The sequence below is a fragment of the Rattus norvegicus genome, chromosome 1 (genome assembly GCF_021556685.1).
Source record: "Rattus norvegicus strain SHRSP/BbbUtx chromosome 1, alternate assembly SHRSP_T2T, whole genome shotgun sequence".
Lineage (NCBI taxonomy): Eukaryota > Metazoa > Chordata > Mammalia > Rodentia > Muridae > Rattus > Rattus norvegicus.
The window spans coordinates 237,679,254-237,694,829 of NC_141534.1; the positions used below are offsets into that span (position 1 = coordinate 237,679,254).

Consider the following 15,576-nt stretch of genomic DNA (forward strand, 5'->3'; position numbering starts at 1 on the left):
TGGCGGACAGGGCATTATGTGAGGAGATCTCTTCCTGTCACCACAGGCAGCCTCTGCCACTGTGCTGATCAGAGCCATGGCATGGTGAGTCTATGGAGGCAGAGAGCAATGCAATAAGCAAGGGGTTTATTGATCCACTGTACTGGGGTCGTTCCGCAATCAGGACAGTGATGACCCGGAATGACAAAAGCATACATTTTTTTATACACTTGTGGAGGACAGCCTTGAACCTTATATTCATCAATGGTGAGATATCTTTGGCACGCTGATGGGGGACTGCTAAAGGGGGTTAGCTCATTTCCTGGAACAGGGTGTTATCCTAAGTTCTTTGGACAGTGTGTTAAAGTCCCAGTCACCTGGTATATCTCTTAGGCGGCTTTTTCCTTAAAGTTTGAATCTTACACTTCTCCTGCTACAGCTGGCTTAGAGCTGGTGCAGAGGTGGAAAGAGATCAGAGATCAGAGACAAACATCTTTCAGGAAATAGAAAATTAAGCCGACCCACTGAGTCCAAGGAAGAGGGAGCAGAGAGCAGAGGACAAAAGCAGTTGTGACCAAAGGTGGGGGGAAAGCTTACATAGAAAACCTTTCGTTCTCCAGATCATTGGGAAGAGTTGTAAACGATTTTTTTTCAAAGTTTCATTAAGATGCCATTTAGAGTTATTATCCGGTGGGTATTGGGGCCAAATTGAGCCTGTGAATTAGGAAGCCTTTAAGACCAGGAGGGGCCCCAGTAGGGAGTCTGAAAGCAGCAGCAAAGACATTCCCTTTGAGTGAGGAGAGTACCTACCAGTGTTCCAAGGATAAATATGATAACTAGGAAAGAAGGCAGCTAGGCCAGATCACCAGATTATCATGAGGATACATAGGGTCTGAGATCTGAGCCAGCACCTGAACGGCAAAAGAACAGTTTACCTAGGCCTAGGATTTTCCAGCACTGAGACAAAGAAACTGTCTTCAGGAGAGAAAGAGGGCTCACTCAAGGGAAGAGGTCCTAAGACAAGGGGTCAGTAAGGAGGGCCAGCCAGCCCGGACCTTGAATACCTCCATCACCAAGCATGCCAGAGGGTTGCTGAGTCTTAGGATTTTACTGCTGTGAACAGACACCATGACCAAGGCAAGTATTATAAATGACAACATTTAATTTGGGCTTACTTACAGGTTCAGAGGTTCAGTCACTAACATCAAGGCAGGAGCATGGCAGCATCCAGGCAGGCATGGTGCAGGAGGAGCTGAGAGTTCTACATCTTCATCCAAAGGAAGCCAGGAACAGACTTGGCATCCTCAGGTAGCTAGGAGGAGGGTCTCCAAGTCCACCCCCACGGTGACAGAGTTCCTCCAACAAGGCCACAACTTCTACTAGTGCCATTCCCTTGGTTGAATATGCAAACGATCACATTCCAATCCCTGGCCCCCATAGGCTTATTCACACATAAGAGTCTATAGGGCCATACCTAAAAATAGCATAATGCAAAATACATTTAGACCAACTTCAAAAGTCCCCATAGTCCATACCAGTTGCAACATTAAAAGTCAAAAGTTCGAAATCTCTTGAGACTCATCCAAACACTTAACTGAAATACCCAAAACTAGAGAGGAAACATGACACAGTTGATCCACATCTGTCAAGGTAGTGAACACAACCGTCATTGTTAAGCCACATCTATTCTGCCAACCCACCCATCAGTACATGGTAACACATGTCTCTGTCACTGAAGCCTACTTGGCTGTCAGGTTAAACAAAATATGTCACTGTAGCCCACCCTGCTTTCTGGTTTAACCCCCATCTGTCTCTGCAGCACACCGAGATCTCTGGGCTAACCCACGTCTATCTCTGGACAACACCCAGATCTCTGGGTTAACCCACATCTGTCTCTGCAGCACACCCAGTATTCGGGGTTAACCCACATCTGTCTATGCAGCACACTGAGATCTCTGGGTTAACCTATATCTGTCTCTGCAGCACACCCAGTACTCGGGGTTAACCCACATCTGTCTCTGCAGCACACCCAGTACTCGGAATTAACCCACATCTGTCTATGCAGCACACCAAGATCTGTGGGTTAACCCACATCTGTCTATGCAGCATACCCAGTACTCGGGGTTAACCCCCATCTGTCTCTGCAGCACACTGAGATCTCTGGGTTAACCCACATCTGTCTATGCTGCACTTCCTGAACTCAAGGTTAACCCACATCTGTCTATGCAGCACACGCAGTACTCGGGGTTAATCCACATCTGTCTATGCAGCACACCCTGAATTCGGGGTTAACCCACATCTGTCTATGTAGCACACCCAGTACTCGGGATTAACCCACATCTGTCTATGCAGCACACTGAGATCTCTGGGTTAACCCACATCTGTCTATGCAGCACACACAGTACTCAGGGTTAACCCACATCTGTCTATGCAGCACACTAAGTCCTCTGGGTTAACCCACATCTGTCTATGCAGCACACTGAGATCTCTGGGTTAACCACATCTGTCTCAGCAGCAAACCCAGTACTCGGGGTTAACCCACATCTGTCTATGCAGCACACACAGTACTCGTGATTAACCCACATCTGTCTATGCAGCACACTGAGATCTCTGGGTTAACCCACATCTGTCTCTGCAGCACACTGAGATCTCTGGGTTAACCACATCTGTCTCAGCAGCAAACCCAGTACTCGGGGTTAACCCACATCTGTCTATGCAGCACACACAGTACTCGTGATCAACCCACATCTGTCTATGCAGCACACGCAGTACTCGGGGTTAATCCACATCTGTCTATGCAGCACACCCTGAATTCGGGGTTAACCCACATCTGTCTATGTAGCACACCCAGTACTCGGGATTAACCCACATCTGTCTATGCAGCACACTGAGATCTCTGGGTTAACCCACATCTGTCTATGCAGCACACACAGTACTCAGGGTTAACCCACATCTGTCTATGCAGCACACTAAGACCTCTGGGTTAACCCACATCTGTCTATGCAGCACACTGAGATCTCTGGGTTAACCACATCTGTCTCAGCAGCAAACCCAGTACTCGGGGTTAACCCACATCTGTCTATGCAGCACACACAGTACTCGTGATTAACCCACATCTGTCTATGCAGCACACTAAGACCTCTGGGTTAACCCACATCTGTCTATGCAGCACACTGAGATCTCTGGGTTAACCACATCTTGTCTCAGCAGCAAACCCAGTACTCGGGGTTAACCCACATCTGTCTATGCAGCACACACAGTACTCGTGATTAACCCACATCTGTCTATGCAGCACACCCAGTACTCTGGGTTAACCCACTTCTGTCTCTGCAGCACACTGAGATCTCTGGGTTAACCCACATCTGTCTCTGCAGCACACCCAGTATTCGGGGTTAACCCACATCTGTCTATGCAGCACACTGAGATCTCTGGGTTAACCCATATCTGTCTCTGCAGCACACCCAGTACTCGGGGTTAACCCACATCTGTCTCTGCAGCACACCCAGTACTCGGAATTAACCCACATCTGTCTATGCAGCACACTGAGATCTCTGGGTTAACCCACATCTGTCTATGCAGCACACCCAGTACTCGGGGTTAACCCCCATCTGTCTCTGCAGCACACTGAGATCTCTGGGTTAACCCACATCTGTCTATGCAGCACACGCAGTACTCAGGGTTAACCCACATCTGTCTATGCAGCACACTGAGATCTCTGGGTTAACCCATATCTGTCTCTGCAGCACACCCAGTACTCGGGGTTAACCCACATCTGTCTCTGCAGCACACCCAGTACTCGGAATTAACCCACATCTGTCTATGCAGCACACTAAGACCTCTGGGTTAACCCACATCTGTCTATGCAGCACACTGAGATCTCTGGGTTAACCCACATCTGTCTATGTAGCACACACAGTACTCAGGGTTAACCCACATCTGTCTATGCAGCACACTAAGACCTCTGGGTTAACCCACATCTGTCTATGCAGCACACTGAGATCTCTGGGTTAACCACATCTGTCTCAGCAGCAAACCCAGTACTCGGGGTTAACCCACATCTGTCTATGCAGCACACACAGTACTCGTGATTAACCCACATCTGTCTATGTAGCACACTGAGATCTCTGGGTTAACCCACATCTGTCTATGCAGCACACTGAGATCTCTGGGTTAACCCACATCTGTCTATGTAGCACACACAGTACTCAGGGTTAACCCACATCTGTCTATGCAGCACACTAAGACCTCTGGGTTAACCCACATCTGTCTATGCAGCACACTGAGATCTCTGGGTTAACCACATCTGTCTCAGCAGCAAACCCAGTACTCGGGGTTAACCCACATCTGTCTCTGCAGCACACCCAGTATTCGGGGTTAACCCACATCTGTCTATGCAGCACACTGAGATCTCTGGGTTAACCTATATCTGTCTCTGCAGCACACCCAGTACTCGGGGTTAACCCACATCTGTCTCTGCAGCACACCCAGTACTCGGAATTAACCCACATCTGTCTATGCAGCACACCAAGATCTGTGGGTTAACCCACATCTGTCTATGCAGCATACCCAGTACTCGGGGTTAACCCCCATCTGTCTCTGCAGCACACTGAGATCTCTGGGTTAACCCACATCTGTCTATGCTGCACTTCCTGAACTCAAGGTTAACCCACATCTGTCTATGCAGCACACGCAGTACTCGGGGTTAATCCACATCTGTCTATGCAGCACACCATGAATTCGGGGTTAACCCACATCTGTCTATGTAGCACACCCAGTACTCGGGATTAACCCACATCTGTCTATGCAGCACACTGAGATCTCTGGGTTAACCCACATCTGTCTATGCAGCACACACAGTACTCAGGGTTAACCCACATCTGTCTATGCAGCACACTAAGTCCTCTGGGTTAACCCACATCTGTCTATGCAGCACACTGAGATCTCTGGGTTAACCACATCTGTCTCAGCAGCAAACCCAGTACTCGGGGTTAACCCACATCTGTCTATGCAGCACACACAGTACTCGTGATTAACCCACATCTGTCTATGCAGCACACTGAGATCTCTGGGTTAACCCACATCTGTCTATGCAGCACACTGAGATCTCTGGGTTAACCCACATCTGTCTATGTAGCACACACAGTACTCAGGGTTAACCCACATCTGTCTATGCAGCACACTAAGACCTCTGGGTTAACCCACATCTGTCTATGCAGCACACTGAGATCTCTGGGTTAACCACATCTGTCTCAGCAGCAAACCCAGTACTCGGGGTTAACCCACATCTGTCTATGCAGCACACACAGTACTCGTGATTAACCCACATCTGTCTATGCAGCACACTGAGATCTCTGGGTTAACCCACATCTGTCTCTGCAGCACACTGAGATCTCTGGGTTAACCACATCTGTCTCAGCAGCAAACCCAGTACTCGGGGTTAACCCACATCTGTCTATGCAGCACACACAGTACTCGTGATCAACCCACATCTGTCTATGCAGCACACTGAGATCTCTGGGTTAACCCACGTCTGTCTATGCAGCACACATAGTACTCGTGATTAACCCACATCTGTCTATGCAGCACACCTAGATCTCTGGGTTAACCCACGTCTGTCTATGCAGCACACCCAGTACTCATGGTTAACCCACATGTCTATGCAGCACACTGAAATCTCTGGGTTAACCCACATCTGTCTATGCAGCACACCCTGAACTTGAGGTTAACACACATCTGTGTATGCAGCAAACCCTGAACTCGGGGTTAACCCAGATCTGTGTATGCAGCACACCCTGAACTCGGGGTTAACCCACATCTGTTTATGCAGCATACCGAGATCTCTGGGTTATCCCACATCTGTCTATGCAGCACACACAGTACTCGTGATTAACCCACATCTGTCTATGCAGCACACCGAGATCTCTGCGTTACCCCACATCTGTCTATGCAGGAAACCCTGAACTCGAGGTTGACCCACTTCTGTCTATGTAGCACGCCCTGAACTCATGGTTAACCCACATCTGTCTCTGCAGCACACCGAGATCTCTGGGTTAACCCACATCTGTCCATGCAGCACACCCAGTACTCGGGGTTAACCCACATCTGTCTATGCAGCACACTGAGATCTCTGGGTTAACCACATCTGTCTCAGCAGCAAACCCAGTACTCGGGGTTAACCCACATCTGTCTATGCAGCACACAGAGATCTCTGGGTTAACCCACATCTGTCTATGCAGCAAACCTGAACTCGGGATTAACCCACATCTGTCTATGCAGCACACCCTGAACTCACGGTTAACCCACATCTGTCTATGCAGCAAACCCTCAACTCGGGATTAACCCATATCTGTCTATGCAGCACACCCTGAACTCGGGGTTAATCCACATCTGTCTATGCAGCACACCGAGATCTCTGGGTTAACCCACGTCTGTCTATGCAGCACACACAGTACTCGTGATTAACCCACATCTGTCTATGCAGCACACCGAGATTTCTGGGTTAACCCACATCTATCTATGCAGCACACCCAGTACTCGGGGTTAGCCCACATCTGTCTGTGCAGCACACTGAGATCTCTGGGTTAACCCACATCTGTCTCAGCAGCAAACCCAGTACTCGGGGTTAACCCACATCTGTCTATGCAGCACACACAGTACTCGTGATTAACCCACATCTGTCTCTGCAGCACACTGAGAGCTCTGGATTAACCCACATCTGTCTCTGCAGCACACAGAGATCTCTGGGTTAACCCACATCTGTCTCTGCAGCACTCCCAGCTGTCATAGTTAATCCACTTATCTTTCACCCTTAACACTCTACCGCCCTAGGTGTTTGATCTCCAATGTGCTCAACAAAAATACCCAGATGCCAGGGCAGCTTAATAGTAAGAAAGAATAAAAATAAGCTAAGGTTAGGACAGGTCCCCAGTGCAAGAAAGCGGACTACAGCATGGAGAGCACAGCCTATTAAAATAAATAGCAGTCCTACTTATCCACAGGTGTTCTGTGCCAAACCAATCCTCAAATACCTGAAAACATGGGTATCATGAATTATACACACACATGAAGTCTGGCTTTTTCTATACATATACAGCAAAAATAGATAACTTTAATAAATACTGGATGGAAAAGTGATTAATGATAAATACTAATCAACAGAACAATTATAATGATTACATATATATACCATGTGTGCATGCATGTGTGCATGTATGTAGTGTGTGTGTGTGTGTGTGTGTGTGTATGTGTGTTTTGCTGATGTTTTTTGCTATACATCTAAGCAAATTCTCCATTCCTGACCTATATTCCAGGATGCTTCCTTTAACAATGCCCTGTAATAAATTTTATTTTAAGTTTTTCCACATTAGATATGTCCATTTTAGATTTTGGTACCAAAAATGACCTTGAGTAACTAAAACTAATAGTTTGAAGTTGTGGACCAGATAGACTAACAGCAATCATTAAAAAGCCAAAGAAAATTCAAGCTCAGAACAAGAGAAGAGAAGACCCTACAAACCTTTACATTTAGAAAGAAATCCAGTCAATGAGTTCATTTGACTCATTCTGACATCATGAAATGATCGTTGTTGTTGCTCAAATTCCCTGGCCGGCGAGACTAAGGATCAAGTGAAGAAAAATGCAAGGTGTTTAGCCTCCAGAAAATGAACTAACATGGACTACTACAAGAAAAAGAAAAGACAAAAGAAATGGCCAGAAACCAAAGCAAAACCTGCCTTGAAAAAGGATCTGGTTTTGTGTCAATACCATCTCATGGATTTTAGGTGATACTATTGAAAAATAAAGATGTTGGATGATGTCATCACGCAGGTGAAGGCAGGTACAAAATAGAACAAGGCCTGTCATTGGACAAGAAGGAAGGATGGGCAGGAGAAAAGCTTTAGAGAGGAGGAGGAGACTAGAGGGAGGAGAAGCAGCAGAGAGAACATGGAGGCTGATATTAAGATTCCTCTCTGCACATTTACAGGTCGTTATGAATATTCTTAAGGGATGGATGTGTACAGGGCTTTGTATGTCTAGGTGAGCAGTTATATCCTATCAGTTGAATCAGAGATTTTTGTGTTGTGTGTTCTTTCATGTGGCGATTTAATTGAATTCAAGAGAATCTGTGGTGGCTGGAGACACTGGGCTGCCATGGAAATGGGATGTGTATGTCTTGCATGGTGGCAGCCTGCCTTGGGAACTAGATGGGTAGAGAGATTGTTGCCAGGCTCAGAGAGAAGCCGTCGGCAGTGTGATATGGGATGGAGCAGAGCGGGTGAGAGGCTTTGCTGACTGAGATGAAGACATCCAACAGATGTCATCAGGCACCAAGGTGTCGGAGCTAGTGCGGGATAAAAGACAGCATTGTTTTATATAATTTCACAGCAACATAAAGTATATTCATCTATGTTCTAGCATAAACTTCCAATCTCTCAATCTTCTATCTGTAAGAAAAGGAAATCTTAAGAGCAAAACAAAAGAAAAACTAAAACAAAAACCCTAACAAGGGAAAAAGACAACATGTGTTCCTATCAGAAATTCAAGTGAAACATAAAATTATAAATACACACACACACACACACACACACACACACACACACGTAGAAGCCAGAAGACAACTTGGAGAAATTGGTTCTCTCCTCCCAATATTTGGGTTCAGAGGACAGAACTCAGGTTGTCAGTTTGGCAACATCTGCTTTTACCCATTGGGCCATTATTGGACATCCTCGAGTATGCATTATAAAAGATCTTTCTTTTTAATTGTGTAACATGAGACTGCCATGGTTATAACTTGAAAAAAACAATAAGAGACGCTCCCACACATATTCTTGGTAACAGGACCAGATAACTCAGCTCCAGGATTAACATGTCAATATCTGTTTTGAGGAATTGCCTTAAAACTTTTGAGGCATTCAATTATTTTCTCATTGCATGGAATAAAAAGGCCTTGTTGCCCATTGTTGCCTAGTTCTTGGAAAGATTTAGACCTAAGTTTTACTAAAAGCATGCCCTCTTCCTCATTATGCAGTGGGTACACCCTTAATCGCTCTTCTAAACACACAGAGTCAGAAAGAGAATGGTCAACAGCAGTCAAGAGCAGGCTTAGTAGCTCAGAGGTGGGTCTTGCTATTCCTATGGTAGAAGGTCACTTATCACTATAATGAAGTGAGACAAAATAAGCCTGACACACAATCATATCTGAGTACACACAAAAATAACATCATAATCACAACCAGACTCCCTACACTTGAGAGTTTCATAATAATCACAGTGTTAGCCATGATCCATCCTTTCTGTCTTCTAGATCAAAACTGCAGATTCATAATCACAGTTGCCCAAATTCCAGTGGTAACCAATTCAGAACAAGCTCTTTCTTCCAGGAATTCTCTTCTCCAAAGTGCCACACACACAGTAAACCTGTCCTGTGAACCCTTCATATTTTGTTCCTACTCTTTCCAAATGTTTATCCCCTTCAAGGTGACAAGCCAGGAGCCCAACTCATTCTGACTCCAAGTATACTCCTGATCTTTCACTTCAGAGCACTGACAAATGGTACAGCTTCTTTGTTATTGGCTATGTATACCTTGAGAGCAATCAAACAAAATTCAGCTGATGACCCAGAGTGACATGTTGCCTCCTGTCATTACTGAATCCATTGCTTGTTTCAGAGTTGTTTTCAAGCCTGGTTCACCTCTAACCCTGCAGGAATATGAAAGCTCAATTGAAACAGTATGATGTACTATCACATACATAACCCTCAGAGTCCAACCAAGCTTATCCTCAACCCAAGGAGACCAGCAGAGACTTCTCTATTTTAATCCTACCATGTAGCATCTGTTACGGTTAACAAGGTATATACATACACAAAAACACACATATATATAAGTACACACACACACACACACACACACACACACTTTGTGATCCCAAAGCTCATGTATTGAAGAATGACTCTACGATGGTTTGAATAGTTTTGGTCCCCGTAGATTCATGTGTTTGAATGCTTGGCCCATAGGGAGTGTCACTATTAGGTGTGTCCTTATTGGAGGAGGTGTAGCTTTGTCAAAGGAAGTGTGTCACTGTGGAGGCTTTGAGGTCTTAAATGCTCAAACTATTTGCAGTTGAAAACAATCTAGTCTCCTGGCTACCTTTGAATCAAGGTGTAGAACGCTCATCTCCTCCAGCCCCTTGGCTGACTGGACTCTGCTGTGTATCCCATTATGATAATAATGAACCAAACCTCTGAAACTGTAAGCTATTCGTAATTAAATGTTCGCCTTTATAAGAGTTGCTTTGGTCATGGTGTCTCGTCACAGCAATGGAAACCCTAACTAAGACAGGCTCCCAATTTACACTGTTCAGATATGGAGCTGGGAGGTGGTGGCCTCAGGAAGACTCTGGAATAACTAGTGACTATATACTGTGGTTCTGGGCCTTTGCCACCTCTCTCCTCCCAGCCACTCTGGGAGATGAAGAACTCTGTCCACCATTCCCATTTACCATGCTCCACTAGCCCACTGTATGCCCAGAAACAATGTTGCCACCAAAAAAAAATTATTTGAAACCTCAAACACCTTGAAGCAAAGTACATATATTCCTTCCCTTCTCCACGCTGGTTCCTTCCAGTGTTTGTTCCAGCAGTGACAAGGTAAGGAACAAGATCTGCGTGGTGGCCCTTGCTGAATTGGAGTTTTGTTTAACTGTGAGAACATGCATTGAATTTCAGTAGCAGTGGAGCACTGACAGTGTGGTTCTTTATGTTTAGTAGTTCCAGAACTCTCTGGAGAGAGGCATTTCTTTGGCAATACCAAGGACAATTATCCTTCTGAGCAATCGGTCTGTTTCCATCTTGTACACAGTGTGAATCTCAAAACTGCAAAGTCTCCCTTCTCAGATGGCTTATTCAAGTGAGCCAAATGTAGATCAAGTCACAGCTTTCGGCTGTTCGCTCCCATGCTCGCTCCCTTTGACAACTTTGCCTTCCTTTCTCTCCTGTGTGGAAATTATGGGGTTTTGCTGCATTGTGCAAGCTACTTCATTTCTTTTACAACGGAATAAATTGTGTGTGTGTGTGTGTGTGTGTGTGTGTGTGTGAGAGAGAGAGAGAGAGAGAGAGAGAGAGAGAGAGAGAGTTGAACCCCAATTAAAAGTTGGGGTACAGAACTAAACAGAATTTTCAACTGAGGAATCTTGAATGGCTGAGAAGCACCTAAAGAAATGTTTAACACCCTTAGTCATCAGGGAAACGCAAATCAAAACGATGCTGAGTGTCTACCCTGCACCAATCAGAATGGCTAAGATCAAAAGCTCAAGTACTAGTACATGCTGGTGAGAATGTGAAGAAAGAGGAACACTCCTCCATTGCTGGTGGGGTTGTAAACTGGTGCGACCACTCTGCAAATCAATCTGGTGGCTCCTCAGAAAATTATGCTTTCCTATAGTCTATCAAAACAGCACAAGTAAGTAAGAACCAAGTGTTCAAATGTTTGGCCCAATAAGGAGAACATTTCTTAATCAAACCACCACACTGTCTCTACACTGACTATATGAAAATTTGTTCTTATTTCACATTTTGCACAGTTCCAAAGCTAGAAAGAGCCTTACATACCAAATACCGTAACACTCTCATTTTAGAGTGAGGAGACACCAGCCTAGAATATAATGTCATTTGGTAGATGGAGGACATATCTAATTTTTTTTATTGCCCGTTATTTGTATTTTTCTGATGCCGATTTTTTCTAGGTGCAAAAATTTTTATGCATATAAACAGAACTTATTATATGACAAACTAAGATATGTCTGATATTTTTAGAGAGAACTACTAAAGAATGCTTTTCTACAGGATTCATTTAAATGGCATTCAGATAAAAAAAACTCACTAAAATTAGTCCATAGTCTCTTTTAGAGTGGATCACTTGTAAATCATAAAAATTTGAGAGTCTTGCTTTTATACCCATTCCAGACCTTGTCAGTCCCAGTCAGTTCTTTGGGTGTTTAGGGAGCCTCAAGTGGTACCTGAGTGGATCAGCTAGACTCTGTGGAGTTCACAGTATGTGAGGGTGTTAGAAACCCACTGCCACGCAATGTAGTCACTAAGTGTGCAATCTGGTTTTATGCCAAGATGACACGAGCCTCAACTGGGAAAATGCCCTACCAGGTTGTCCTGTGGACAAGTTGTGATTCATTTTCTTAATAAACGATTGCTGTGAGAGGACCTACATTTCAGACGGTCCTTGACCAGGAGTGGAGGTCCATAAGAAAGCAGGCTGAGCTAGCCTTGGATAAAGACTCTGTAATCAGCCCTTCCCCATGGTTTCTGCTTCAGCTTCCTCCAAGTTCCTTCCCCAACTTCCTGTGAAGAGGGTTATAAGCTGGCAAGTTGCTTTTGGTCATGATCTTTTGTTACTGCAATACAAAACCTAGCCGCGACATTAAGACATTCCTATATGTTCTAGTTTTGTCTACTCACTCTGGGATCTCTATTAACAGTTGATTTCTGGAAGGATTCAGAACCACATAGCACTTCCTGTAGTCTGGACATGAAAGCTGCTGTGAATAGAAGCAAATCAGCTGTCAGAAGATTCATTCTATTTGTATCTAATTGATCACATTTTTTGCGAATTTATTCTACAGACATTCACAGAGGCACATAAAAAAGTGTGCAAGTTGTCTGTAGCTGTGTTACTCATAAAAAGCAGATATTAGACAGCTCTTGGTACTCACTCTATCAAGCATATTCCTAAATATCACAGGATATAGAAAGAGGATTCTAGGAATAGGAACCTTAATATAAATATCCTAGTGTAGAATGGTATGACAGAGTTGTGTATAAAGAAATAGATGGGAGGGGTGGAGCGATGACTCAGAAGTTCAGAGTCTGCTGCTCTGCCACACTGAAGTTCAGTTCCCAGCACCCACATCAGGGAACACATAGCTGCCTGTCCAGCTGCAGGAGATTTAACACCCTCTCCTGACCTCTATGAAGTGGCACACATTCACATAGACACATCAAACACATAATAAAAAAATAAAATAAACTGTCAGGCATGGTACTGCTTGCCTTTAATCCCAGCACTTTGTAGGCAAAGGCAGGTAAATCTCTTCGAGTTCAAGGCCAACTTGGTCTACATATTGAGATTCTGAACACTTAGGACTACATCAAGAGACCCTGTCCATATAAATAAATAAATAACCCCTAAAATCAAGTAGAAGAAATAGATATTGACATGTGGTTGAATATGCAAAGGTCAGCAAACTATAGCCAAAGGGTCAAATCCAGCCTGCTACCTATCGAGTTGTACCTATGACATGTCTGAGTATATAATATATAGATAATGTTTATAGTACTATATGTAGTTATGAATATTGAAACACATATATCCATGTTGACTGCTTTCATTTTGAAGTTAACAATTGTACTGCCAACTACACCACATGTCGAGCTCATTTCTTTGTACTTTTTAAAGTCTTACATTTATATTGGCAAGCCATTATATAAATGGATGAGGCAAAATATGCTGTTTTGATAGATTTAACATTGTAGAATGACCAGTTCATGGCAATTTTCATGTCTGTCATCTCAAATATTTACCAATCCCCTGGGGGCTTGTCATCTGAAGTATTTCACATTTTCCCTTTCTTAGCTGTTAAGTATTGTCACCTTGAGGAGCTCTGTGACCTGTCCATATCTACCATTATTTCCTCTAGTGGTTGGGAAAGAAACCAATAGAATAAGCTCAAAAGATTAACACAATCTCCTGGAAAGTTCATGGGGTTCCAATTTCATTGTCTATCAGTCTTCTCAGAACACAGACACTTCATAGTGTTTAGCTGCTTCCAAGTATCTCCAGGAGAGGTGAAGGGTTGCGATACAGATTTAGTGGTCCACAGAGAGTAAAATATCTATCATCTGGCTCTCTACAGACCAAGGTCAGAGCTAGAGGAGTGTGGAGAGCAGTGAATAACTGCAGTTTCTTCAGGAAGGGCACAAGAAGATAAAGACAGGGGAAAAGACTTATCTTCTACATGCGGTGCATTTTTAAATGTTGTAAAATGGATAAACAGTACCCAATTTAAGAACACAGATAATTAATTTATCATTAATCATTTAGTGGTAATGCAATAACTGAGCTCAGAGAGAAAAATGTGGCCCTAAAGAAAACAATGCAACTTGAGGTCTTGAGTGAACTTGGAGCACTGTGCCAGCTTACCCTCCCACCTGACCTCATCACCCCCAGAATTTCTTTTAACTTTACTTTCACATTGTATATAGGGATGAATGGAGAAGCACATTAGTGAATCCTTTTTTTCCCCACACACACAACCTCAGTCTGATCTCACTGACCCTAGGCATAGCACCAATTCAGACACAGGACAAACTGCTTACTGGTGTGGAACCTGCGTTAGTTGCATTTCTATTGCTGTGGTAAAATACAAGGAGCAAGATATTAGGAAAAAAGGAAGGATTCAATTTGCTTATAGCTCCAAGGGGTAAGAGTCCCATCATACAGGGCAGCATGGTAGCAAGCAGCAGACATGGCTGCTGGAGCAGAAACTGAGAGCCCACATCTCCAATAGCAAGCAGAGAGCAGAGAGTGTACACATGGAATGGAATGTTCCCAGTACAGACATCCTTGCACCAAGACTGCATCACCTAATCCTTTGTATGGAATCTTCAAATGCTGAGGGATATAGGATATATCTCATTCTAAGCATCACATTACCTAACCCTCAGGCCAGGAGGAAGCTGGAGAAGGGTAGGGAAGCAAATATCAGATCAGGGTTGTAGGTTCTTAGATCTGAAGGTGCACAAAGACTGAGGAAGAACCTAATTTAATAGTATCTCGGTCTGGTCCATTCTGCGGAGACAGACTGCTAGTTAGTCTGCTCCCTGGAAGAGGCTATATCCTAAGACATATCAGACGATCCACTGTACTCAGCATTTGGTAAGAACTACCCCCCCAAGTCCTACAGCAGTTGCTGGGGCCAGTGGACTCAGGGAACCCCCCACCTACCCAAACCCCTCACCTGTGGAGTACCAATCCTGTTCTGCTTGGTCCTTTCTGCTTGGACAGACTGCTAGCAAGTCTGCTCCCTGGAAGAGGCTATGTCTGCACACATACCAGAGGATCCACTGCACTCAGGACATTTGACATATCCTGAAACATACCAGAAGAACCACTGTACTCAGAACATTTGATACCACATCCTGAGGCATCCCAGGAGATCTGCTGCACCCAGAGCATCTGACACCACAATTGGAGACATCCCAGGAGATCCACTGGACCTAAGATACCATAGCTTGGAGGCATGCCAGGAGTTCCTCTGTACCCAGAGCAACTGGGCAATTGACACCACAGTCTGAAGACTTCCCAGGGGCTATAAAGCATGCAAGGCTATTGACCCAAAAGACTGAAAGCCTCCTTGGAGTGTGACTGCACACAAGGAAACAGAAACCATAGTCCATTGACACCCCCCACACCAAGAACAGCTTCTCATGGGACAATAGTGTGACTGCTCCTCTGAAGACCCAACAGTCTGAAGACCTCCAGGAGATCTACTGAAGGCAAGGCAACAAATCACTGCTTCTCTGACCCT

The 15,576-nt window shown here is 44.6% G+C and overlaps 1 long non-coding RNA gene across 1 annotated transcript in view; it reads right to left on the bottom strand.

Annotated features, from left to right (window-relative positions):
* Positions 1 to 1,121: 1,121 nt before the first annotated feature.
* The window catches only part of LOC147997088 (uncharacterized), a 53,036-nt gene continuing 38,581 nt past the window's right edge, over positions 1,122 to 15,576 (bottom strand). Inside the window, exons 4-6 of the long non-coding RNA XR_015653146.1 lie at positions 15,007 to 15,137; positions 12,449 to 12,528; positions 1,122 to 1,453 (exon numbers count right to left, since the gene is read on the bottom strand). This is a non-coding gene — a long non-coding RNA (uncharacterized LOC147997088). The remainder of the gene's footprint in view (positions 1,454 to 12,448; positions 12,529 to 15,006; positions 15,138 to 15,576) is intronic.